At 47.1% G+C, this 26,008-nt stretch overlaps 1 long non-coding RNA gene across 1 annotated transcript; it reads left to right on the top strand.

The window, feature by feature from the left end:
- The first annotated feature begins 1,108 nt into the window (after positions 1-1,108).
- On the top strand, positions 1,109-4,042 carry LOC121067781. Its single transcript, XR_005818445.1, has 3 exons — positions 1,109-1,674; positions 1,830-1,914; positions 3,699-4,042. It is a non-coding gene; the product is annotated as an uncharacterized LOC121067781 (long non-coding RNA).
- Positions 4,043-26,008: the final 21,966 nt, after the last annotated feature.

Below are 26,008 nucleotides of genomic sequence, written 5' to 3'. Positions count from 1 at the left end.
CGGCAGGAGCCAGGCTCAGCTCTTGTTCCCCAGCAGCAGACCTGAGCTGACAAGGTACCCCAGTGCTCAGAGAGAAGCAAGTTAGTTCCAGTAGCAGTACAGATGCCATATGTCTCTGTGGCGCTGACTTGCAGTGCCCCGCAGCTGGAGGTCCACTCTGGACCTGCTACTCAGGTTCTCAGACACCCTGGAGCTTTTTGGAGCTCCCACAGCTCCCAAACACTCAGCATACAGGGACCTGTGCTGGTCAAGGAGAGAGGACAGAAATGTAGCAGCCTCAGCCACTGTATTACATCCCAGCAACACCCTGCAGCCTCCTAGCTACTCCACCTGAAAAATGGGTTTCCACCAGAGCTTGGAAGAACATGGCTGGAGGTTCTTCTTCTCCAGTGCCCCCATCAGACACGTCAGGAGATCAGAGATTTCCCCCTTGCTGTCTGGCCCTCAAGCAAAGTGTGCGAGTGCAAAAGGGGTGAGGTATGAAGGCACAAAGGACACCTCTGCTGACCCCGCAGCCGGGCCACCACCCTTCTTTGGGTGGGCCCTTGAAGAAAGGACACAGCAGCGAAGCATGCAGTTTCTTGTCTGCGCTTCAAATCATTGCGGGCCCTCTCTGGAGCCCACCAGCAAAGACGCGGGCATGTTGCAAGTGTGCCCCAGAGCAGCACATCTGTGACCCAGCTGTGCAGAGCTGGCAGCCCAGGCCACATCCCGAGCATCCCAAAAGGAAAGGAATTCCCCGGCCCATGTGTGCCGCACAGGCTACCCCTCCGGCTCCGAGCGAGGACCTGGTGCTTCCCTCCCAGCCTTTGAGGTGGGAGGTGGCTGGTCCCCTGCGGAGCATCCCAAGGCCCCTCAGCAGGGCTTTGTGCCCAGATGCCACCCCACAGGAGTATCTGGTGAGGAGGGACATGGTGGCAAGGCCTTGCCTGTTTTCTGGTCACCAGCAGCTGACCCACTGCCTTGTCATGGTGCCCCAGACAGACTGACCTCTGATGAGAGCTCCCCCCGCAACATCCACCAGGATGAATTCCTTCCCTCTTAGAAGAAATGTCTCACTAGGCAACAAGATTTCCCCTGTTTCCTCAGTACCTGGGGTTCAGGACTTTGATTGCCCAATGCTTGTCTGATGGGCTTGAAAGGAGGGGGAGGGAGGCTGAGCCAGTATCCTCAGAACTGATGATTATCATCCCAGAACGACCTCAAAGATGTCATGAAGGCCTGCTACCCGAGTCATTCCCTGTTCAGCTCAATGTAGTCATACCATAAACATCCCAACCATCAATGCAGCAACATCACCCGCCGAATATCCCGATTGGTTGCTCACATACGCTACTCAAGTATTACTAGGGAGAATATACATCTTCATCACATCATCAGAGTGGGATTGTATTTTTCCAGTCTCTTGTGAGTCAGTGGTGAGCAAGTGGGACGTGTGGCCAGTGTCCGGTGGTGGTGCTCCACGCATACGCATGTCTGGGGGAGTAATCAGCTGCACGGCCACAATCTAACCTCAGCCTTCCTCTGCGGTCCCACACTCAACCTGGAAGCCAGAGACCCAGGGCAGAGCCCGGCTTCACTGACCCCAGGTGGAGGAGAGCTCTGGTTTGAAGGCAGCGCTGGGGAGAGGGACTCTGATGCACAACACGTGCCTTAGAGAGAGGGCGAATGATGGTGAGATGATGGGAGAGTGGGAAGGGTGCTGTTCCCAAGGCCCAGCACGGCAGAAACAACATCCACAAAAATTTCTGCTTTATTTGTATAAGACCTTGTCTCTTTCCTTTACCTTTCTATACCCCCGTCTCTATCGCTCTCTCCCTCTCTGACAGCACTCCGACCTGTACTCCCAAGAAGGAGGCGATGATAACAGCAGAGCTGGATAATATCACTGCTCCGATGCTCAGAAAGCCTTTGGTATGTTTGCTAAGAGCTGTCTTGGCACAGCCACAGCCCAGGCTCAGTCAGGCTGAGACACGGGGGAGGTTTCCTGCCTCCCAGAGCTCCGACACGGAGGACTGGGATCCTCCAGCCTCCGCGAGGTGTGAGCATCTCACCCTCCACAGATAACCTCCAGGGGCGAGACAGGGTGTAGTGCCCAAACCTGTAAACAGCCCACATCCATTTGAAAAAAATCCCCTAATGAATCCTCCCTAACAGCATGAGTTGAGGATATCTGTGCTTCCATATTAACGCTAAGGCCTCTTGGCAAAGCCAGGCTGGGCTGGCAAAACTTGCTTGGTTATTATGGCTATTATTAGGGACCTCTGGTTTGAGGGTTTCACACTGTTGCCTTGTCTTTCAGCAGCTCCTTATGACACAAACATAAAAGCAGACAGCAGCTCAACCTCTGCTCTCTGCAGAGGAACCAGGAGCGAGTGTTTGCAGGCTGCTTTTCGAGAAGAGGAGTCTCCTACAGCCCTCCCCTTCGCTCATAGCCAAGGAAAGTGTTTGCTGGCCCCAGCTGTCTTTCCACCCCAGCTATCTCGCCAGATGTTGGCCATTAGCAGGACCGTCACGAACTGGGGCTGGCCTCTGGGAGCAGCCTCCGTGCGCTGTCAGTGGGACGTGGTCGTGAGCAAGGGTGTGCGTGTGCAAGCCAGCATGCGTGCTTGCAAGTGTGTCCCTGAGGGCCGCCGTAACACAGCCGCTCCTTTGGCCCCACGCCAGAGGTGAAACGTCTCTCTCACACATGCACGCTCTCGGCTTTTTGCTCACCCTTTCCCCCTCGGTGCTTCGCAAAGCCCGCGGCTCAGCTGACTCAACAGCTGAGCTCTCTGGACGCACGGGGCTGGAGGTCTCCCTCCTCCTCCTCACGTCGAGCACACGCCACCTTCCCTGAATGTGGGGGCTCCGGCTCCTGACTCCGCTTCCTCATGTCTGCAGTCCTTATTCATTTCACTTTCTCTTGTCAGCCTCAAAGGCACGGGAAGTCCAGCTCTCTGATTCATCTGCCCTGGGTCCTGAGGAAAATGAATCCTCAGCTTTCCTTTTCTGAGGATGGAGTGGGATCTGTTTACTCAGGGATGTAATGAAGTCATTTTTTTTCCCATTTATGCCAAAAGCGGAAAACCATTTCAAAGGGAAAGGAGTGGGTTCAGATTTGGCCTCAGACAAAAGCTGAATGAGCTCAGATCAGAATCGAAGTCAAACAAAGCTTCTGGGTGGTTTGTCCAGAAGACTGATAAGTCCTGACCCATGTCCTCTGCCACCACAATCAGAAAAGGACTCTGTTATGGATAGGGCTACAGCCCTATCTTCTCAACTTCTCAACTCCTCTTCTGTCCACCCAACCTCACCCCTTCCCCTGCTAGGACAAGATTTCAGCAGTCCCAGGGCCTGCTTTATCCATTAGGTCAATTCCTCTCCCAGAGCTGGGAGAGGAGCCCTGGAGTCCTGCTCCAGTCCTTTGGCATCACTCTTTGGAAGAGCTCTTGTCCCACCCACTGAACCCAGCGGGAACTGTGGAGGTGCCTAGGGACAAAGCAAAAAGCAGGATGAGCCTCATTCACATACATTGTCTCCTAAAAGCAAGGACACAGGATCATGCCCAGCTAAATGCCAAGTGGGTCTGAGGCCAGGTACATCTCAGAAGGATGCCTTCGACCAAAACTGAATCTACAGTAAGATTGCCTCTAATGTGTGTGGTTCAATGTTGGTTGTTGTTGTTGTTGAGTTTTGGTTGTTTTTTTTTTCCTCAGAGCTTTGTCTGCTCTCAGGTTTTCACCATTTGGCACCAAGATATTGCAGCACAGCTCCCCAGTAGATGCAGCCAGAGGGCATCAGGCACTGTGTGACTGCTTGGAAGAAGAGGAGATGCTCCTTGCCTGCCCTACCACAGCGCCCACAGCGACTGCAGTTCCCACTGCCCAGTTGTGAGGAGCAGCATCTGGGAGGTAGCGGGTAAAGACCGGTGGCTGATACCTTCAGCATTTCAATAAGTGTCTTGGCCACAGAGGGTCAGTGGTCCTAGGGGTGGCCCCAGCTCCCACATGGAGCTCTGCTTGAAAAAGAAAAAAATTAAAATTAAAAAACAGGAGAGAGTGCAGAGCCGTGGATATTGTATTTATGAAAACCTATGTTGCTAAGCAGACGTGCTGCTGGGATTCACACCAGTTGAAGTCTCCTTCAGTCCCCCTTGGCTCTGGTCCCAGATATAATGACTTGTACTCAAGAAGCTGAAAGTCATGACTGCAAGGGTCTGGCTGCCAGATCCACATCCAACAGAACTGGAGGGGAGGGGGGCAATCCATGGTCGTGTAACCCCCCAGGACTGGAAATGTCATCATTGACTTCACTGGGTGCATTTCACTGCTCTCCAGAACCCCATAGAGCGACTCACTGACATCATTCCTACGGCCAGGCTTGGCAGAGGTGGTGGGGATGAGGCCCACAATGGCCAGCAGGCCGGGGATGGTCTGCATGGTTTCCATATGTTAGTTCTTTCACAGGACTCCGTCTTTGCTGCCTAAAAGCCTCAAGTGCCCTCTTTAGCTCACCAGTGCAACAACCATGACTGCTGCTGTGCACGCAATTTCGACAGATCTGCAACAAGACACCCTGGCTAATGGGGGCAAACACCTGGAAATCCTTTAGCAGCTTCTGCTAAAGGCAGAGAAATTAAATGAGTCCCCCACCTACAGCCCTTCCTTTTTTTTTGATTTGGCTATTAAATGTAAAGTTTTCCCTGCTGCTGGAAGACTTTCAACAAGCCACGGCAGGATTTTGGACTGGAGACACATCTGTGCTTCTCCAAAGGTGCCAGGACAGTGGGCAAGGGGGACGTCCAGGCACATGCCAAGAGATGGGCAGAGGGGAAGGGGAGAGGAGGAGGGACAACTGGAGAAGCACCACAGCAGAAGGCCACTCCAAAAACAATTGGCAGAGAAAGAATAAAGGTTGTCTTTGTTAATTAACATAATTACACCCTAGTTGTTGCAGTCCACAGGATCTATAAAGCAGACTGTGTGTCACCAGAAGCATCTTCCCAGTAACACTTCTTTTCAAAAAGAAAGTTAGAAGAGCACAGATTTGACCTTCTCTGGAGCAAAATGCAAACAACTCTGTTCTCCACAAGAGACTGAGTCTGCATCTCAGCACTGCAAAGGCAGAGAAAAACAAAGGCTGTAAGTAATGCAACATGAAGAATAAACATAACTTGTTCTAATGAGCTAGAGAACTAGCTCCTCAGATAGACTAATGAATTAATGTATGTGCACACTGTCACACAGCAAGATGACTTTGAAAAGAAGGGAGATCTCACTGCCATTTTGAAAATGAAACGGTGAAGTCTTCTGCGCACAGTCTTGGTCATGAGCCTATGATCAGGGTTTTATTCCTCATGAAAAATACTACTGGACCGCTCACTGATGAAGGGAAAGATCCCAGTTCTGTTATCTCAGATGGAAGACAGCACTTCCTACAGCCAAGTTTCTCCTGGCAATAACGTGCCATTGGGTTCAGCAAGGGAAAGTGACAAACCTTGAATCATCAGGACTTTCTGCTTCACTCTGCAGTGACTCAGAAGATATCATTCTAACATCTATTACCTTCTTCACCTTATTTTTCTTATTAGTTATGGTTAGTCAGGCAGAAAATGTTACATAGTCTGATTTCTGTTACCTGGTGTGCCAAACTAAGACTCTCTTCTGACTTTTCACTTGCACATACTGGTAGACAAAATGCTTACTGATTACTTTGTGGTGGTGCATTTTCTGTCTCTGAGATTCAGCTGATGCAAGATGATTTCTAGTGCAGATTTTGTTCTGGGAAGAAGACTGACATGTCTGTACTAGATCTGATCTGATCTGGTAGTAAGTAAAAAAAAAGTAAGCTTTTTGCCCCTGATTGAAAAAAAAAATCAATTTACTGCAAGTGAACCTTTCTGTGGGAAATTACCAATGCTATCAGATCACAGAGATCAAAGTTAGGTACTCAAGAGAGATGTGGGAGACCCAGATTCAAAGTCTACATCAAATGCAGACTGGTTCGTTAGATTGCCATGGTTCTTCTGACAGGACAAGACCTGTGTTCAAATCCCTCTCCTAAAGCATAATGAATCACTCACAAAACATGAAATAGCTCTCCTGGGCAGAGGGAGAGCAACTCCATACAGAAACATGCAGGATGGGGAAAATGTCCAGGATGCCAGAGACTGAGCCCTTGGTCCCTGCTACAAGCCAAGCAAAAATTTGAACTCTTGCTTACAGCATCATCAAAATGCTCTGTGCCATGTTACCCACAGTGGCTCTGGGCAGCCGCTGTGCTCAGTATTGCTGCAGCTCTCCTTGCCTGGCACATCTGACCTGAGGCACCGCTTGCACTTGGGAGGATCAGTGAGGACAGCTGGACTTCTCCCAGAGCACAAATCCAGTTGTTGAAGAACTGAAGCAAAGCTCTGGATGCCTGCAATGACCAGCCCAGTGCCATTACAAGGGTAGTTAAGTCCGATCTCAGGAGATGTTGGCTAGGCAGCTGATGAGCCACCTCACTGATAAGAAAACAGCAGGACCTAAATCTCCAAAGTTCCCCCTGGCACCCCCAAAAAATAGGTGTGATTTCAGGTGTTTCAGGCTGCTGGAAGCACTAGTATGAGTGGTTTAGGCCCATCTAAGTGCAAGCAACTGTCAGACAAGAGGGATCTCACCCCTCCCTTCCCTCAGTCTTGGCCATGAGTTTCCAGCACCTCCATCCATCCAACACTCGTGACCAACACCGGCCTCCCCATCCAGCTGCTAGCACATCTGTGGTTGTTTGCATGGTCATTTATCACCCAGATCCACGAGCATCCCAACCCACTAAGGGCAGCACCATTGCTGCTGCCAAAACAAGGGAAGGGTCAAGGTCACCACTGGGGTGAGGGGTGAGCAAAGGCTTCGCCTGCCCATTTCGTGGCTGTCCACAGTCAGATCTGCTTCCCACAAGCTTAGTCCAGCTTTCTCCACACGCTAGGAATGTTCTCCTCGACAGTCTCTGTAAACAGCACCCAAGATGTGTCATCTGGTGGGCCCAGGCAAGTATTTACTTCTTCCTCCCTCAACGCCCCCTTGCCTAAGCATAGCCCTAAAAAAACGGCACATCCAGGAAGACTGCAAAATAAGACAGACTGAAACAAATAAAAGCCACGCTCCACACCCACTCCTCCTCAGTGGGAAGTACATGGTCCACAAGCCACATCCTGGCCGTTCAGCCCTCAGCTCTCCTTATCAGAAGCACAGTCCCACTGCAAAGCAGACTCCACCACCGCCAATAGCTCTGACTCCCAGCCAGCAACAACTGCCCTACAGGCCAGGAACTGCATAACCTCTGGGTTTCCCCAGACTGTCAAAAGGAAGCACTGACAAGGGGGCCCAGACCTCGTGTCCCGATTTTCTCCCGAGTCACGCCTGGTGGGGCCCTCTCCTCTGACGTGTAAGGGGCTGCCTTTGGAGCTGGGCACCACCTGTGGGGTCATTTTGCAAGGGTGTACCTTACTCAAAGTCATGCAATAGCCATCCTGTGGGAAACCTGGCTCCCAGGAGAGCTTTGCAAAATACTCCCAGGTGCTTTCTGGAGGAAGCAATTCCCAGTCGCTAGCTTGTCGCCCCAGGCTAAGGAGGGCACAGCTTCCCAGCGCTCCTCCTGCTCTTCCCCCCTGTTCCCAGGTGCTGGCCCTCGGCCAGCCGAAGAGCAAGAGAAGGTGCCTGCACCTCTCGCTGCCCTGCTTGGAGGCAGCAGCTCCAGCACTGCAGGACCAAGCCGTCCTGACTGCAGAAAGGCTCTGCCGAGGCTGCTGCCCCCGTCTCTGCCCTCCCAGCCGGCCCCATCCCGCTCCAAAAGCCCTGCTGGCAGAGTGCCTCCTGGCTCCCGAGAAAGCATCCCCTCAGGGGCTGCTCCTAATTGGTGGTTTCCTCCTCTCTCTCTCATGTTGCTGCGTTTTGCTCCCTTGCTCATATTTTATAAGGCTGGTTTATAATACCAGCCGCAGAGGCTGCCAGATCCCGTTCTACCTTCAGACTTCCACCACAGGGGGAAGAAGTCCCATCTGCAAACCAGGGAATAGCTGGGGCTGTGTGCCTGGGTGCAGGCAGGGCCAGCAGGCCCATCCAGAGGCCTGTAAAGACTCCCAGCTTTGAGCCTTCAGATCTTCAACATTTTGGAAAGTACCTAAATTACTTCACGATCTTAGAGGTCTTTTCCAACCTAAATGATTTTTTATTCTAAATATCACAATGATGGGCACAGTATCCCAAAGAAGACAACCAGGGAATGGTTTCCAATGTGCACTCCTGAGCTCTGCTAAGCCATGGCATAGCATATATGTGTCGAGCAGGCGAGGTGTCCGCAGACTGTAAGCAAGCTGAATATTACCCTCCCATGACCAGTACATCCTCCTGCTGCTGGGGCTTACCTGCCAAGACAACCTGAAAACACCAGTGCCTGAAATGCAGGTTTATTGCTGTACACCCCAGCTGCTGAGGAAGGAGTGACTGGACACAAGTAATTTGCCAGGACATGGCAAATGCACAGGAGAAGCCTTCTGCCTCCTTCACTGGGCCAGGCACAGAAAGCAGGGGCCGGGAGCTGATGCACCTTGCTCCCCTCACTCATCCATTTGCGTGTCACACTGGCAATCTGCACCAGGAATCACCTTTCTCCTCACCCTGACGGCGAGCCCTGACTCTGGCAGGGCTGTAAGTGCAGCAGAGCTCATGCACACCCCCACTTGTCCGAACAGGCGGACTCTGTGCCCAGGGAGCAGGCCACGATAGAGACACATGGCCTTGGCTGATCAAAGCCACAGGCAATCCTCTGGGAGGAAGCCCTGGCTGAACTCTGCGGCGGCAGCTGCAGTCCCCATCCCCGCAGGCAGACTGTGGTGAGGAGGAAGCTGAAAAGGCCCCGTGTAAGCACAGACAAAACCTTCCTCCCTCCTTCCAACAGACTGGCCCAGCTCCTCACCTCCAAACCCCCACCAGCCCCTGGGCCTGAGCAAATCCACGAGTTACCAAACCTCACCCGTCCCTGCGCTCGGGCCCGAAGCGGGGAGCCATCCCTCCTCCCCGCTCCCACCCTCGCCCTCGCCACAGGCCCATGGCTGCTTGGAGAGGTTTCTGCTCTCCGAGGAGCCCACACACACTGTGACTACTGAACCCCACACGTGGCTGGCAAGCCATGCGGGGCTGTTTGTGCTCCCGCTCCACTTTGCAGAACTGGCCAACATACCGTGAATTACAAGTGTCAGATATCACAGGCAAATCTCCAGCTGGGTTTTCCATTCAGTGGGGAGCTATTGGTTCAACAAACAGCAGCAAGTGCCTCCCGAGTGTAAGAAAGAGGGGTGACTGTCAGAGAAGGGTCAGGGCTTGATCCCCTGCATCCATCCCTCCTCCTCGCTCGCTTGTGAGCTGAGGATGGGTTGCTCTGAAGTGCACCGCCTGCATATTCAGGCGGTCTATCTCGCATCTCTGATCCTTTGATCCTATTTGCATACAAATGTCCTCGGAGATAAGGAGCAAAGGAAGGAGACAGAGGCAGGATTGTTTCTAGAGAGAATGGTGTGCTCTCTGCTTTCCCATGAAGAATCGGGAGGGCCAAGTCCCTTCCAAGCCACCGGCCTCACTGTGCTCTGGGGCCAAGCCCCACCACCAAGCCCGGGCACCGGGGCACCACAGCTCCCAGTTCACAGGGAACCTCCGACCCCATTGTGAGGAGGTTCACAACACTGTGAGCTGCAGAGCATTAGAGCTGCCAAGAGGGGTGAGGGTATATTTCAGTGTGTATTATTACAAATCACTGTACGCATTGCAGCAGAGCATAGAGGTTCCAGCTGAATTCACAGTTTGCAGGCACAACACACACACACAGCTTGTAGTCTAGAGGGGCAGATGCTGCTGCAAAAGGTCACAGCAAGGAACAGACCAGAGGCTGTCTCAGTCCCAGCTGAGTGCCTCAGCTATCAGGTAACACAGTTGATTACATACAGGGAGGGAAAAACACTGGAGAGAAGTGGGGTCTGTACAAGAAAGCAGGTAAAGTACATGGGAGCCTCAAGTAAGGAGTTTCATCTGCACAAATCCCCAGCAACACACATTACTATAACCAGAAGGCAACTTGACGCAAGCACGCAAAATATCCATAGAAGGAAAGACAACTGGTTGTTGCTGTTGCCCTTGAACACACAAGGATAAACAGATATTCAATAAGATGAAGAAGCAACCAGTTCAAACTTCATCAAAGTAAATAATTTCCTTCACATCACATGCAATTGGACTAAGCCACCCTTAACACAAGAAGCTGGGGAGGCCAAGCGTTACGAAAAAAACCTGTAGAATGATGTGGATGTGAAGGAAAAAAATAATAATAACAATAGCTAACAGTACTTTTGGAAAAGAAGTTCAGTTTTGTATTCCTGGTCCCAATCCCATCTCTAATGGGTAGGAACCAGAAAGCGATCTCAAGTGTGCGGAACAGATTATGTTACATCTGCCTACTGCAAAGTTCTTGCACCTTCCCCTGAAGCATCTGGCAAAGGCATCAGAGACAGCATCAGAGCATCAGCACACCAGAGACAGGTTCCTGGAATAAATGGATTTTGGGGCTCATCCAGTTTGGCCATTCCAAGGCTCCAGAGTTTCCAGGGTCAAGATTGCAATCTCTGAATTTGTGTATACAAAGTCTTGTCAGACACCAGTGAAGTGAAGCCATTTGAAGTAGCACTGTGCTTGTGATGGGTTGTGGATCTCATTATACTGTTGCTGTTTTTCCTTAAAGCTCCAGATCCTGATGACAGATGATTAGGTGAAAACACGTTTTCTACATAAGACAAGTTTCTAGTCCTCTTCATTGTGGGGAAAACTAAAAAACATGATTCAAAGGCAACTTTAAGACTCAGAAACCAAGAGGCAAGGAGAGAAAATGCAGCATATGTTCTTTTATAAAAGCTTATAATTTTAAAGTTAACATAAATTTTCATGGTCCAGTTTGAGATATCTGAAACCCTGGGGCTTAGAATACTGAATTTAAGGCAATATGAACTTCTTTGAGCTGCCTCATATCTCAGTTCTTGCTAGCTTCTCTCAGTCACAGGGTTTCTGCTCGGCAGCTCCTCAGAAACCCTTTTCTGTGGGGTCTGTTTTCCCCCATGGTGCTGGCTTTCTGGATTTCATCAGACATCTCATTCAAGTTACTGTTTTTTTCTAAAGCTCTGGCTTTCCAACTCACGCAATTATTCGAAAACATGCATCTTATAAGGGAAAGTTCCTACTCTTCAGAGCTGCCAGAAAAAGCTAGCAATGGAGCGTGAACGTAACCCCAAAGCCCAGTATTCCAGGCCTGAGGAAAACACCGCTATCTTCTTCTATCTTCTTACGCTATTGAGGCATTTATGATTTGATAGATTTGGTTATTGGGTCATGCACCTGAACTCCTGAGGGCAACATTGCTCTCCACACCCCTTCATTTTGAGCAGGTCTCCCTTGACTCCAGCTTGCTCCTATGCCTTCTCAGCTTTTCACCGCTTCCTTTCTGACGGCTAAGAAGGACTCTGCAGTAGTCTGGATCCCAGATTGAAAAAAAAAAGACTTTGATGTTCAGTTCCTGCCCTCAAAAACTGGAGCTTTGGCAGGGTTGTCTCCAGCTCAGACACTAATGGCATGTCCTCAGCGTGGCCTGGGCTTTGGCCCAGCAAATGTCACCGTGGTGCTTGGTTTCCCTCCTCCCTCAGCTTGGCCCTGCTGCCCTTCTCCTCCCTTGTCCTAAGGCACAGTAGGGACAGAAAGCAGTTCCCTTCTTCCCCCTCCGCTCCATTCCTGACTCCCAAATCAGATGGGTGGGGGTGACTAGGAGGTGACTCCTAGTCAACCTGGCAAAGGTGACGATCGGTTTCCTAGTGGTGTGGGATTTTGCCTCTTGTTTCTACAGCACAACACCCCGTTGAGGCTTTCGGAGTGCCAAAGGCTTCCCAACTGAAGTCGGAAGGATTTGGACCTGAAGGTGAGGGCATTAACAGTTTGCATGGGAAGAAAGTTAGTGCTCAAACCCAGGCTCGGACCCAGCTTTAGCATACAATGTGAACATATCCACACACATCGTATTTATTGTTCTGTGGCCGACATCTGATGGCAGCATCCAGAAGGTGAATATATGTATCTCCTAACTCTGTGTAAGCTGCCTGGCGAGGGGTTTGCAGCGTGCCCCTCACCCTGGTGCACAGGTGTGTGAGATTTGCATCTGTGCCTGCTGTACACTGGCAGAGATTTCCAGGGGAGGTGTGCTTTCCAGTTCTTTCCTGTGCCAGTATTGCCGCCACCTGGAGATGAGTGGAATGAAGGGCTCCCAACCATTTCCCTACCTTCATCCCCCTGCCTTTCCTCAGACACACAGCACCCTCCTCTACTGCAGCAGGACGGGGCAAGCTGGCAGCCCCCCAGCTCCTGTGGTTACCCCACTGAGAGCCAGGGCCCTTCTGCTCTTGGTAAAAACACCGCTCCCAGCCACTACGGGCGGCTTTGGCTGAGGAACACAACCCCACTCAGTGCTGCACCTTCAGGGAGGAGGCAACTTGCCCTGGGCTTTCCTGTCCTCGTTAGTTCGGAATTTAAGCTGCAGATCCGTGCGAATGAATACACGCTTGTGTGTTTGGCAGAGCTGTGCATGTGAAGGAGAAGGGGTTTTCTGCACGTATTTTATGGCACTGTCTGGGTAGGGAGATGGGAGAGTGAGGGAGTTTCTGCACTGCATGTGCACGTGCACGTTTTCATGTTGTCTGCACGTGTGTGCATGCGTATGTGCATTTCCATATTGTGTCTAATAGGCTCTTTGTTTCTCCAGAGAAGAAGGAAAAGGAAATCCGCATGTAATGAATCCATTTATTTTATGGAGCTCCCCTGGAGAGGGGCAGGGGAGCACAATTTATGCAAAAAACCAGGCAGCTGCTGTTGGGAGGGGGACATCAATCTGGTTTTGATTTTCATTCATAAGTGGAGGTGGCCACACAAGCCAAGGCCTCGTAAACTCCCTGTAGAGGAGAGTGGCCCGTTGGTGTGAGGCTGTCAGAGCCTATCTGGCTGTTAGTACCGAGCCCCTCTCCTCTGCATCTGACTAATTCCCGCCCCGTTGTTCTGCCTTCCCAGGACGTGTTTCCCCGTGCTGAGGCCTCCCATCAGAAGACAGCGGCAGAGCTGTACTGGGGCGCAGGCTGAAATCTTCGTGTGGAAGGGCAAAATGCCCTTCACAGAGCGCTTGCAGTTCATGTCACAGAGCACACTGTATACTACAAAAACAACAACAACAGCATGACTTGTAAGCTACAGTCCAGCTCCTCTCTGCCATTTATAAAAAACACAGGGAGGGAGATGGGATGGAAAAATTCCTGGTCTGAAGGAAATGGCCTGGAGACTACACGCCACTTCTCTGTCTTTTTTCCACCCCTGCCATTTTGCAAAACTCAATGCATATCATCTGGACTGCGGGTGCAAAGCGGAGAGTTTCCCAGTGAGAAAAATGTCTCAACAGGGGCAGAGCTCTCAGCAGAATTCTGTTTTATTATCTGATTCTTCATCAGAATGAGAGCCTGTGGAGTTTATCCATCAGTAGCATGAGAACAAACTGCCCTCAGCGTACTCTAACCTACATTATGACTGCCCCATATGACAAGGAAACTACATGTGGCTTCCTGGTGACCTCCCCCAGATGCCTGTGCCAGACCAGAGATCATATGCCAAGAAGAATCTAGCTCAAAATCTCACTCAGGGTCTGTATTCTTCACCATCACCTTGTGCGTGCCCAGTAAAGGTAGGCAGGTAAGTGGACAGACAGATCTGTCAATTCAGAAAACAGAGAATGAGAAGCAGTCTTTTCCAAAAACTGTCCTCACACACTACCAGCAACTGATTACTGGACAAGATTAATAAATTTTGTATTTTTGTTACTCTCTGTAACTCTGATTCCTACAGAGGACCCAGATTCTCAGTTTATAAGACAACCATGTTAAAACATGCTCCCAGCAATACAATCCCTGGCATCATGTTGCTCTTCCATTACCAGACAGTTCCGAGCCTCTTATCCCCTAGCACCTGAAAGGAATAATAATAATAATAATATAAAAATACCTGCTTTGAAAGTATAAAGGCCAAGTGTGCACTGATGTGAAATGCTGACCTTAAAGTAGCTGCCACAATGAACGTTGGTTTCTGATACCAATGGGATCAGAGCCTCTTCCTGAAGCCAAAAGTGGTAGGTCAACTGCCCCATCAGTTTTTAGGCCAAGAGAAGGAACTGCTTTTACAGGTCAGGCTGGAAAAAGCTCCTATCATAGAGTCTGATGTGTGGAGCACTAGATCAGGTCACAGAGCTTCTCCCAGCAGAAGCTTTCAAGGACCCATCCAAAAACAATTTTGTTTTGAAATTGATACAGTCACACACTAGCTCTCAGAACTACTGTCCTTAAAAGGCCTCAAATGTACCATCATCTGCACTTGCTCCTTGAGAATCCTCAGTTCAATGATTTTACTCCATTTGAGAGACAAGACTGAGAACCAATGACCAAAACACTGTCCAAGTCAAGTGAGGAGCAAAGTAAACAGATCACCTTAATGCTCTCATGTTTTACATTTTCTTTCCTTGTATATAAACATGGGTATCTTTAGAAGCATAGCAAAGGGTACCTAGAACTCATGAAATGTTGAACTGATTTGCATCTCCATCTCATGCATGTGTTCACCTCCATTTATCAAGTGAATGTTTCAATTCATACATTGGGGACTGAACACCTTATGAAATCTCGGTTGAATGGTGCTGCATCTATTAGAGTTTGCCACTGACCCCTTCAGCTACAGCTCATGCAATTCTTAATTTTAATGTGTTCATCTTCATACAGACCTACAGGGAAGAGAGGCACAATTACACCCCAGTTATGGGTAAGTCCCTGAGGCACTCAAAGACTAAGGTTTGTCCAACACTGGAAAGCTCATCCAGCCAAAGAGGGCTGCTGATGTACCTGTGCCAGCAAAAACCCTCATGCAGATGAATTTAAACTGATGCAACACTATAATGTCCTCATGTTTGTCACTGGGTAAAGAGAAGAGCCCGAGGCTGGGAAGAGAGCAGGCAGAAAACAGTGCCCTATCCAGCAAAGACTTCTAGTCATGCAGACCATATTCCCACTAGGTGGCTCTGCCAATGTAGCAATGCTCTTGATCATTTGGTAATTACTCTAAGCTATTATTTCTCAAGTACAACCACACAGACCACATGCAGGTACTCCATACTTCATGAGCAGTCAGCATGCAAAAGCTTATTCTTGCTTTTCTGTTAGAGATTGACTTTTGCTTCTAAAAATGTGTAATTTGATCAGTCACAAGAAAAGCATGTTGGAAAAAGCACTTCATGGCTTACCAAGGTCATGCAAGAAGTCTGGGGCAAAGTACAAAATTGAACCCAGGTGTCCTGCATCCTCAGCTAGGCACCTGAAAACATGGATCAGATGCTGCATTAGAAGCAGGACAGCCTGGAAGCATCCCAAGAAAATCCATGCAATCATGAAGATGTAACAACTCAGAAAGGAGGAAGCAAAATAATCCTGGGAGAAAGGGTGAGCTGCTCTGACGGATGCACACATAGCAGGGGATGCTCACCTACGCTACTACATGGCTACATGGCATGCTGAATATGCCACAACACAGAACTACATACATTAGCACGTCATGCTATGATATGATTCTTCTACAAATACACAGCTCTGAGGCCAAGGAGAGGAAATAGTTTTCTGGCATATATCTGAAGATCAAAAGAAGCCTTCATACAACTGGGGTGAGGGCTGCACAGTGGACTTAGACAGCAACCATGAGCACAGAAGGTTCCAGCCTGGCGTAGGGGCACCCACAAAGGGCACAGTAAACTTTGCTACTCCTTATGCAAAAGCTACAGGTCCATTGCTGCTTGTTTGGAAACGGTCTCAGTATACAATGATGAAAGTTGTGAAGAACTTCAAGAGCCTTGTCCAGTTCAGCTGGTCAAGAGCAAAGTCCCTTATAGCAGCAAATAACTCAGCATGGCTCCTACTCCTTCATCCAGGAGGTGATTTCCATCCAAAGCTGCTCCCCAGGAATTACACCTTTTCAGCCAGCTCTCTATATTTCCTACTGACTTGGCCTAATGAAAGTGACTCCTAATCAAGACTGGCTCAGTAAAGTTCCTACTGGATCAGAACTGACCTCAGCTGGCTTCTGTCATTTCCAAAAAGCTCCTGCTGTTTTGGCTGACTGTCCAAGCTCCAGGAAAACTGCACATAAGCCCTGCACTGGCAGAGTGTTTCCAGCAAACAGAGGAAACGAGAATAGCCAACAGGAGCCAACACGGTGAGTTTGCCTGAAGGAAAATGTTTGCAGCAATCCCTGCTCTAGGACTACTGACCCCAAAGAAGACACCAAGACAGACATCCCAGGCAGACTGACATCCCAGACCTCGGTGACACAAACTTCCCCAGCCCCTTGACCACCTTCTTTCTAGCTCTTCTTGACTGCTGCAGCTCTGGACAACAGCAAAACTTCACGTTGCAGCCACTTGCAGAGAGAATTGTCCCTACGAAGAGCTATTTCTCTTGCAAGGGGCCAATAATACTGACCCAAAGAGGACACTCACAAGCACCCTGTACTTTGGAGATGAGCCCAGCAGCCCATACAGAATCACACGCACTTTCCTCTCCCCTCTCAAGCTCTTGGCAGAGCAGGGATTCAAAGCGATCGCTTTGATTAAATGTTTACGGCCACTTAAGCATATGACTGCCATGCAGGGCCCACCTGGCAAGGCAGGCACACCTCCCCCATACCCACACTGGGGCCACAACGCTTGCAGGCTGTGTGGGCTGCTCTGCTTCGGGGCCGACGAGCCCACCGCATTCCCCTCCAGCTGCCTTGTCGGCAGCGTCATGCTGACAGGTTCAAGCCGTGCAGAGAGGGTTGTTTTTATAACCTGCTCTCTTTTAACAAAACTTTCCCAAGCTTATTCCTCTCCACTATAGGCAAGATCACCTGCTGCTCAGGGGGATTCGGATTCTTAAAGGGAAATTGCAGAAAAACAGATTGACGCATAGTGGCATCCAAGGAAGAAGGAAACACCTTAGCAATAACCAGTTACTCCAAATACTGAGCTCTGCCAACATCCCTCATTCCTGACTGGCAGCTACCCTCCTTTCTCCATTGTTCCTGGTTCCACTATAACAAGCTCTGGAGATGCTCCTCATACTGACCTGTACTCCGGCCCTGGGACCACATCATATTGACCAGCAGCTGACTTTGAGCTCTGATCGATAACCTACAATGCCATGCTGGTCTATCCATAAGTTAATCACAGCTCAGCTCTGTGATTCTCAGTACTACTGAGAAGCACACACATAGGATGGTTGAGATTGGAAAGGACCTCTGGAGGTCATCTGGTCCAATCCCCCTGCTCAAGAAGGACCACCTAGAGCCAGTTATCCAGGGCTGTCCAATGGCTTCTGAATATCTCCAAGGAGGAAGAGTCCACTCCTCTCTGGGCAACTGGTGTTGGTGTTCCATCACCCTCAGGGTAGACAAATGTTTCCTGATTTTCAGAGGGAACCTCCTATGTTTCTGTTTGTACACATTGCCTCTTGTCCTGGCACTGGGCACCACTGAAAAGAGGCTGGCTACTTCTTCTTTACACCCTCCCTTCAGGTATTTATATACATTGATGAGATTCCCCCCTGAGCCTTCTCTTCTCTAGGCTGAACAATCCCAGCTGTCTCAGCCTTTCCCCATATGAGACATGCTCCAGACCCTCCACCATCTTCACGCGAAGGACTCTCTCCAGTATGTCCATGTCTCCCTTGCAAAAAAAAAAATCTCTGGAGTTTTTAACTGAGCTGTCAGCAGTAATGCTCAGCTCTTTTCTTAAAGTGAAAGAATTAAATTAGTGCACTTTAAGATGACTGAGCAAATGAATTTTCTCCCAAGCACACATTATCTTTTAGCATTCTACAGGGAACTTAATTTGCCATTGAGCTGCCTTTTCAGTAAGCTTAGCTGGGTCTCTCTGAACTTCCTCACAGTCCTCTCTAGTCTTGACCAACCTAAATTTGGCCAGTGTTCACATGCTAATATTTAAAGCCCCTGCAGTGCAAATGAAAAAAACATGCTATAACAGGATTCTAAACAATGCCATTTGGTTTTGGTCTTAAAATTTTTGTATTGAATTTCATGCTCTTCAATCCACACCCCTGGAGACCAAAGCCCCTTTCTTACCCAAAAGGAACTGAACAGGCAAGATGAGAACAAGTTTCTTCACAGTATGTTGGAGGATCAGGTTCTACGTTCCCTAGCGAGTTTAGACTCTGTGGAATATTTAGTCCATAACTTCTTTGATTAAACTATCAATGAGAGCAATGAAAGTCCAATGCCTTTTTGAGGCAGGGCTACTCTCGCCCGCTAGGAGCTGGACTACAAAAAAACAACTTATTTCACACATGTGCTGCCAAAGAGCTGTCAAATGGGAACAGCTTATTGTGAAATGTTTTTGTCATGAGAATGAATATTCACTCAAGAACAAAACAAAACCTATCAACCTCTCTGACTTTAAAAACAAAAAGCCCTCTGGCCAAGAGTTTCAAAGTTGTTCACCACCCTCAGCTGGCTTGTGATCCAGGATCCAGCACAGTTCAAGAGCCGCTGCCCAGTAGGGCAGGGAATGAGATCCCAAACAGGTGTGGACCAGGTGTGAAAAAGTAGAAGGTTAACACACCCCATCCATCACCGGACAGCACATCTGTAAAAACCGAAATAAATATTAACTCAAGTCAAAATCTTGTCTGGAGATGAGCAGAACTCTCCCCAGTGGCAACTAAAGAATATCATGTGGTGAGGACTGCAGCTGAGCTGATTTACTGCTAAACTGTGCTAGTATGACTGCAAGAGGCTCTCGTTCCCTCGCTGCTGAATTGCTTCTCCTCAATACAAGAGACAAAGAGTCCTAGTGCTCTTCTGAATATCTCTCTGGTTCATTTTTCCAGTTGCAAAGCAAATGGTTTGAAGTTTCATTGTCTTGCCAGACTCATAAAAAGAAACTATCAAATGCTAGCCAAATTGTGAAGAACAGCATGTTTTATGAAAACCCAATTAAACTCTGGCCATCAGTATCTCACTTTCATCTCTGCCGAGCACTGTCTCAGCTTTCTTGTTGTATGCCAAGCTCATATTCTTCTCTGATTCACTCCATGAGATTACAGTTAACAGTTTCATTCTGTCTGCCTGTTTGGGGGGGGAAAAGAAGGCAGAGCCCTTCTTGTTTATATAGTAGATCTGCAGGGTACCAGAAACAAGTATCTTTGGGGTCAGGAAAGGAGTTTGCTTCCTTGCCTCAGATATCAAAATGGGAATTGTTTGTCGTTACTATTCATACACACACTGAATGCCATTCCCAGAAAGAACTGACAGAAATAAAATGAAAACGCAAGGAAAAGAGAAGTGCTGCCTTGTGATGCACTTTGGAAATCCTCCTCAGCGGAACAGCTCTTTGAGCTGCACAACATGGCAGAGGCCTGGAGTCCCTACAGTCCCAAGTACCAGGAGAAGTGGAAAATGTCACAGAAGTATTCCCACTCCCTTCTTTCCCCAAGACAAATTCCTTTTTCCTTGTCTCTAAACAGATAGGTATCTGTCTGACTTGGATTCATTTCAGGAAGCCATAATAAATGCTAGAGTATATCGTGTTTTCACCTGACTGGCAAAGAGGCCAATTTTTATTTTCCACCAGCCTCCAACCCGCTTCCAGGCCACTGATTAATGAAAGTAAAGAATTCCCTGGATACTGCTTGAAGTAAGGGTCACTGAACAAAAAATGCAACACAATGCAAAGCAAAAGTCACGTACAATTAGGGATGAAGTAAAACTGTTTTTAATAGATTGTCAACTATCACCTGAAACTCCACTTCAGCCCATCTGATTTTTTTTCCAACATACCAGTCCAGGAAACAAGCTTGCTGATGATTTAAACAAAACAAACAAGCGATGTCCTACTGTATTCTGCCATTATCACCCTTCTGTTGTCCTTTTCTGTCTTCTATTTAGAAGACTCCGTAATAAGACTGTCTCCTATTGTCTGCTACTCATTGTAGCCTTGGTACAAGTTATAAAAATGCAGTGAAAAGGGCAGTCCCTGCTTTTATTTGTCATGATATTTGAGGCTTTCAGTGCTGAACAATATCAGAAAAAAAGAAAAGAAAAAAAAAAAAAAGAGAGAGAGAGAGCAAAATACATTCTCTCCAGGTTTGCAAAATGCAAAGATAGATCGAGGTTCAGATAACAGGGTTCTGTTGATACGACCAATCTGTCAGGACTCAGGGTAGTAGCAAATATAGGTATATAGGTGTGTATAAGAAGCACCACGTTCTGAACTTTTCACCAGCTGGAAAACAGCAGAATCACAAAGAAATACCAGTCTGGGAGCTACATCAACAGCAGAGTTGCCTAAGTGAGCGCTATTCTCAGAAATACTCAGAGGAGTTAGATGACTGAAAGCCTCCAGAAGTGAAGGGCTTTGAGGCAAATCCAGCTGATATATTTGTTATATGGTGCCAGCATAATTTCCCCTAATGGCTAGAGAAAAGGGGAAGCATGAAAAGGGTCAGTTGGGAACGTATGTGCATGTGGGGGAGGGGGGCAAAGAAAAGGCAAAACTAGCTGAGAACAGGCTCCATCTAAATTGCATACAGACCTCACACAAAGCACAGAGAATTGGTCAGTAGATTGAAGCCATCTGGCTGGAGGAGCCATAAGAGGAAAACCCTGCTGGAGATCTCTCCATCACGTCCCATCATGGTCCAACATCAGAGCACAACACGGGCTTCCCCCACTTCAAACTCACGGAGCTGAGAACAGGGAGAAGAGCAAGAAGAGGACTGCAAAGTTTGTCATTCTGACAGAGCCTCTACTCTCCTTGCAAAGTATAGATCCAGCTGGCACTCTCCCCTGCAAACAATTTCCGTTTTGACTCTATGCCTCGTTACAAAACTCCCATTTCGATGCAAGCCTAGGTGTTTGGCTCCTGGCTGCAATGGTCTGCAGAGCCTGCCCTGCACCCTGGTAGCTCCGTGTCAATCTTGACCAGAGCGATCAGAGCCTGAGCTTCTGGATCCTCCTATGCTCAGAGACTGGGAACATGAAGCTTACAGATGAATGCACTAAATACTCAACAAAGCAGCTTCTACAGTGATACAACAGTTTGACAGATGGAAGGTTTGGGCACCACCGGCTTTGCCTACACAGCCCCAAGGCCTCTCTAGTAAGCTTCAGGCTTTGGTGGCAGTAAGAGAGAAACTGAGTTGAGGTTATACGTGCTGCAGCCAACAGCACAAAACGCTGATTCAGACAGCTGGCTTCAGGTTTTCGTGACTCCCCAGTGGAAGACCACCCCAGGGCTGCCTTCATGCAAATGAACCAGAGAAATCCTAGTCTCCTCCTGCTCGTCTTCACCATTTAGAAGCACGTCTGTTGTTGAAATCAAACTGAGCGTTTGTTACAATTCAGCCTCGAAATGTCTGAAAACACAGCCGTTGTTTTATGGCCCAGATACACCTTCTGACTTCATTTAATGCAAATTAACATTGTTGTGTTTCAGCACACTGGTATCTGAGCATTCAGTGTTGCAGTGGTCTTAATGCCAACCATGGCTTACAAAGTCAATGTTTTCCACTGTCTGTTTTTCTGAAGTTCCTCCTTCACCTGGCTTGAGAAAAACAAAAAAAGACACAACAGCTGGAAAAATTAATTCTTTGGATATTTGCCGGTCTGATTGCCATGGTGTTGTTGCAGAGCTTTTCTTCCTTATGATTCTCCCATGCAGATTAATTGCCAATCCATATTAATTGCCAGAGATCAAATCTCAGTGCAAGGGGTTCAGTTGTTTTCCGTCATTTTGACTTGCCCATATGGAACATTCCCAAAATGTCAAAAGCTATTCATATTTTTTTAAACACTGAAAATCTTAGAACTTATCATTTCCGTATCAAAAGTGAATTTCAGTGAACCTAATTTTTTTTCCTCTAATAAATGTCATCACTGAGGTATTTCAGCTGGTGTCAGCAATGTCACATGAGAACAGTAGCATCTAAAATATATAAGGAGAGAGGCAGGAGAAGGAGAAACAGAACTGAAGCATTATTGAAAAAGGAAGTTGGATTATTTTTCCCACTGGATTTTTCTTGTTTACACTTTACTGGAACTCTTGGAAGGAAAAGTAATGAAATTATTACTTGGTTATTTTACTTTGAAAAATAACCATATCCACCAGGAAGAGAAGAAAACCTCAAAAATACAAACAAGTTATTTCCAAGTGAGTTGCTCGTTCTCCTGCCAGTGCCATCTCCTTGCCCTGAACCCCTGCTCTCTTTACAGTTTTTCCTTCTTACCATCTCCAGTCACCCCTTCATCCCCCTCCATACTTAAAATTATTAAATTCTGTCCTGAGATCAATCTCTCCCACCTTCTCAAGTCCGCTTCAGAAGGTGGTTGTCACTACATGGACAAGGGCATTTGGGGTTAGCTGTTGTTTTGTGGAATGGGCAGGCCTGTCTTGCTAACAAGGATTTGGCTACTCTCAACCAGGACATTCGATTCACATAAATGAGATGAACCCTGCCACAGTCCCTGAGCCCTAACAGGCTCGTGACACTGGACAATCTTCAGAGAGGTCTCTGTATCGCAGTGGCTCTGAATGGGTGAGTATGATGAATTGCACTTTTGGTGCAAAGTGTTAGCTATTCCCTTCTTTTATTCAAGATTAAGGGGGTTTTGTCACTTCTGTTGTTGGTGGTGGTTTTGTTTGTTTGTTTTACAGTCAGTAGTTTTATTTCAATTATTTTTTATCTGACTATAAAATGTTACTGTAATGCACTCTTTCTAAGTATGGACTACCAGACAGGACAAACCTGCGAATCTTTCTCCTTACAACAGAGTGGCTCCAGAGCAGTTCTGAGGATTTGTAGCACTTGCTAAACATACATAGGTAACAAGTCATTTTGAAGAGCTCACTGAACTTCCTTATATAAAATCCTGGATGATCCGTTGTTGGACTTGAACACATTTCTTCTGCTTTTGATCACCCAACATCAAATCACATGCTATAATAAAAATTCTAGACATTTTGCAACGTATTCATCACCAGATTCAGAAGGTTTCCTAATTTTTCAAGAAGGAGGAAGGGAGGCGGGCTGTTGGATGCAAAGTGAACACTGACCTGCAGTGACCCCTTCTGGAAAGCACCAAAAACGTACCATTGGAAACCTGTACTGCTCTGGGGGGTGCGTGTGGGAACTACATGACCTAATAGCTTTTTCCATCTCGATTTCTATGATTTTTAATCATATTGCCTTGGAACAGCCTCAGCCTTCACAAGATGTTTGCACGGGTAAAGCTCTGGAGCAGATATACATGTCATCTATTAGCATCCAACGGACCAAAAAATGCCCAACGGACCAGAAAAGTTTCTTTGTTGTTGGAAATAGAAAGAAGTAATATGTTATAAAAATAAGAAAAAAGGCAAAACATATTCTATTTTTTCAAACAAGACCAAAGAGCAGAACAAAAATTAGTATGAAAAGAAAAATGGTGCCTTACAGAACATCTACAACATCTAATCCAAAAGCAGTTCAAACAAGGGAATACCATTTCTTTGAGAACAGTGCCATAAAATCTTTGGAGGCCATAAGCAATTAGGACATAAGTTTCTCATCCAAAATATGGTATTTCTTTGCTTCTGACCAGCTCCACACTTTTGAACACAGGTTTAATTTTAATTCAAAAAGGAAAAGCATTCATTCTTCAATGGTCAGTGACATCCCATTCTATTCCTCGGAAATGTTCACTTCTATCTAAACTCAACCACCTTCTGTAGTGTCGACAAAATACAGACCATGGCTAAAATGACTTACGGAAAGAAAGCCACTTTTCTCTTGCGTATGCAGACATAACATTCACAACTCTTTTTCTTTTACCCCAAAATACAAGGGCTTGATGAAAAAAACATGTTTAAAATTATCTGTAGGAAATTTGAAATATGTCAAATTTCCAAACTTGGAAAGAGATGATGGGCTTCAACCCAAGTTGGCACAAACTTTGTTTATCTCCTTGGGACTCAATGGTCTGCATTGCTGATAGCTGTAGAAAACACTCTGAAGGCAAAGAAAATATCCTGGAGAAAGAGAGGATCCACTCTACCCAGAGACTCCAATTCTTTACGAAAGCAACTAATTTCCTTCTTTGTGTTAAATCATGTGTCACTAATTCATTTAGAGACAGCCTTTGTTTGAGGGTGAGACGAGCTAGAGGAGTTCATACTGTTATCTGACCTATCACCACGTTGGTAGCCTCTCTCAGACCAAAAACCACAATACTGCTTAAACGTCAATATTGAAAAGTCAAATGACATGGAGAAACTCTTGAACAGCACCCAACCTTGCCTGTCTCTTTATCTTTACCATACTGAATCAGCACTGTGCTTACTGTCGATTGGTTCTATCCCATTGAAATGATCAGTCCTTTAGTTTTCCCCATCACGTGAGACAAGCAGAGGAAATTGGGTTTAATTTAAACCCTTGAATAAACTCTCCTGCCAGGTTGTTGCAACCAAACTCCTTCCACTAGGATAAAATTCTCTATATAAAGAAAAAAAAATCACAAAAATGTGACATTGCTACATCACTGTGTCTAGCAACGTTCCTTTTCCTCATAAGGAAGTTATTTCCAGACTGGATGGCAGTAAATATTTTGTTTGGCTCTTATTTCTAAACTTTTGGACAAGCTGAAGATCACCCTGCTTCTAGGGATCATTATATAGCATAATCCAACAAGAGACGAAGAGTTTTCTTCCGGCTAGCGTTCTTACTCAATTTGTTCTCTGAATAACTGGGATGGCCCTGTTTTCATTGCTTGGCATAGAGCACATGAGTCTGGACAGAAGCCCTGCCTTCATTCCCACTTCTTCGGAAAAGTCTGAGTTGAATGTTTAGAACTGCCATAGAAAGATTTGCGTTAATTTTCTGGTCTGGTCTCCCACTCTACAATCTCTAATGGGACTATATCACCTGGAGAACCTGCCCAGTTTTATCAAGGACTACAAAAAAAAAAAAAAAAAAAAAAAAAGCATAGTCCCACTGCCCCAGATGGGCATACATTTTCAAACTGGACTGTAACAAGAAGCAAGCGTAACAAGAGAAAGGAGGTAGGAGAGAGAAGAAACCTCTGGAGATAGTAAAATCACATTTTATTTTACATTATGTTAAATGTTATCTTTGTCACAATTTATATTTTTTACATGACAGTTTAGCTAGAAACTCAGAAAAATGTAGAGTATCTTGCTTGAACACTGTTGACCACTGATAAAAGCATATGCATGAATAACCACCAACGCGCAACTCCCAAACGATTGTCTCTCATTCTATTAGTTTAGCTTTTTGAGAGAGAGACTTGAAAACTAACTAGCATTTGGGAAAAAACCATGAATGACCTTTGCTATTGGTTACAGATCATTTCAACCTCAACTACACCAGCAGGCTCTTCATGAATACACAGTATTACCATCAAAAATGAATGTTAACTTTGGTACCTAAAGTCACAACTATTTCATGCACCCCCTCAACAGGCACCAAGGGGCTACCTTCCATCAAAGGACGGTGGAAGAAGCTAAGACATGGACATATGCTAAGAAAGATGATGGTAAAGTACTTTCTCAGCAGGCTACAAGCTGCCCAAGATCTGCCAAATGCAAGTGATACTCATTTAAAAATGGAAAGCATCTAAACTGGGCTACTTGTAGCACAAGTAAGTTTGCAGCCTGACAACATGGTGCTTCAAACCTTCACCTGAGTTACAGACGCCAGTGCAAGAATATGCACTGACCTGGCCGATACGGATGGGAAATAGATAGATTTGACCCAAGCCCCTTCTTCACACCTTGTAGCTTGCCTGAAGCACTCCTGAAGCCTGAGCCACCCTTGGGCTCATCACACAATTAAGCTAAA

The sequence above is a fragment of the Cygnus olor genome, chromosome 3 (genome assembly GCF_009769625.2).
Source record: "Cygnus olor isolate bCygOlo1 chromosome 3, bCygOlo1.pri.v2, whole genome shotgun sequence".
Taxonomy (NCBI): domain Eukaryota; kingdom Metazoa; phylum Chordata; class Aves; order Anseriformes; family Anatidae; genus Cygnus; species Cygnus olor.
Note: the sequence above shows the minus strand (reverse complement) of the source record. Positions and strands in the feature narration are given on the sequence as shown.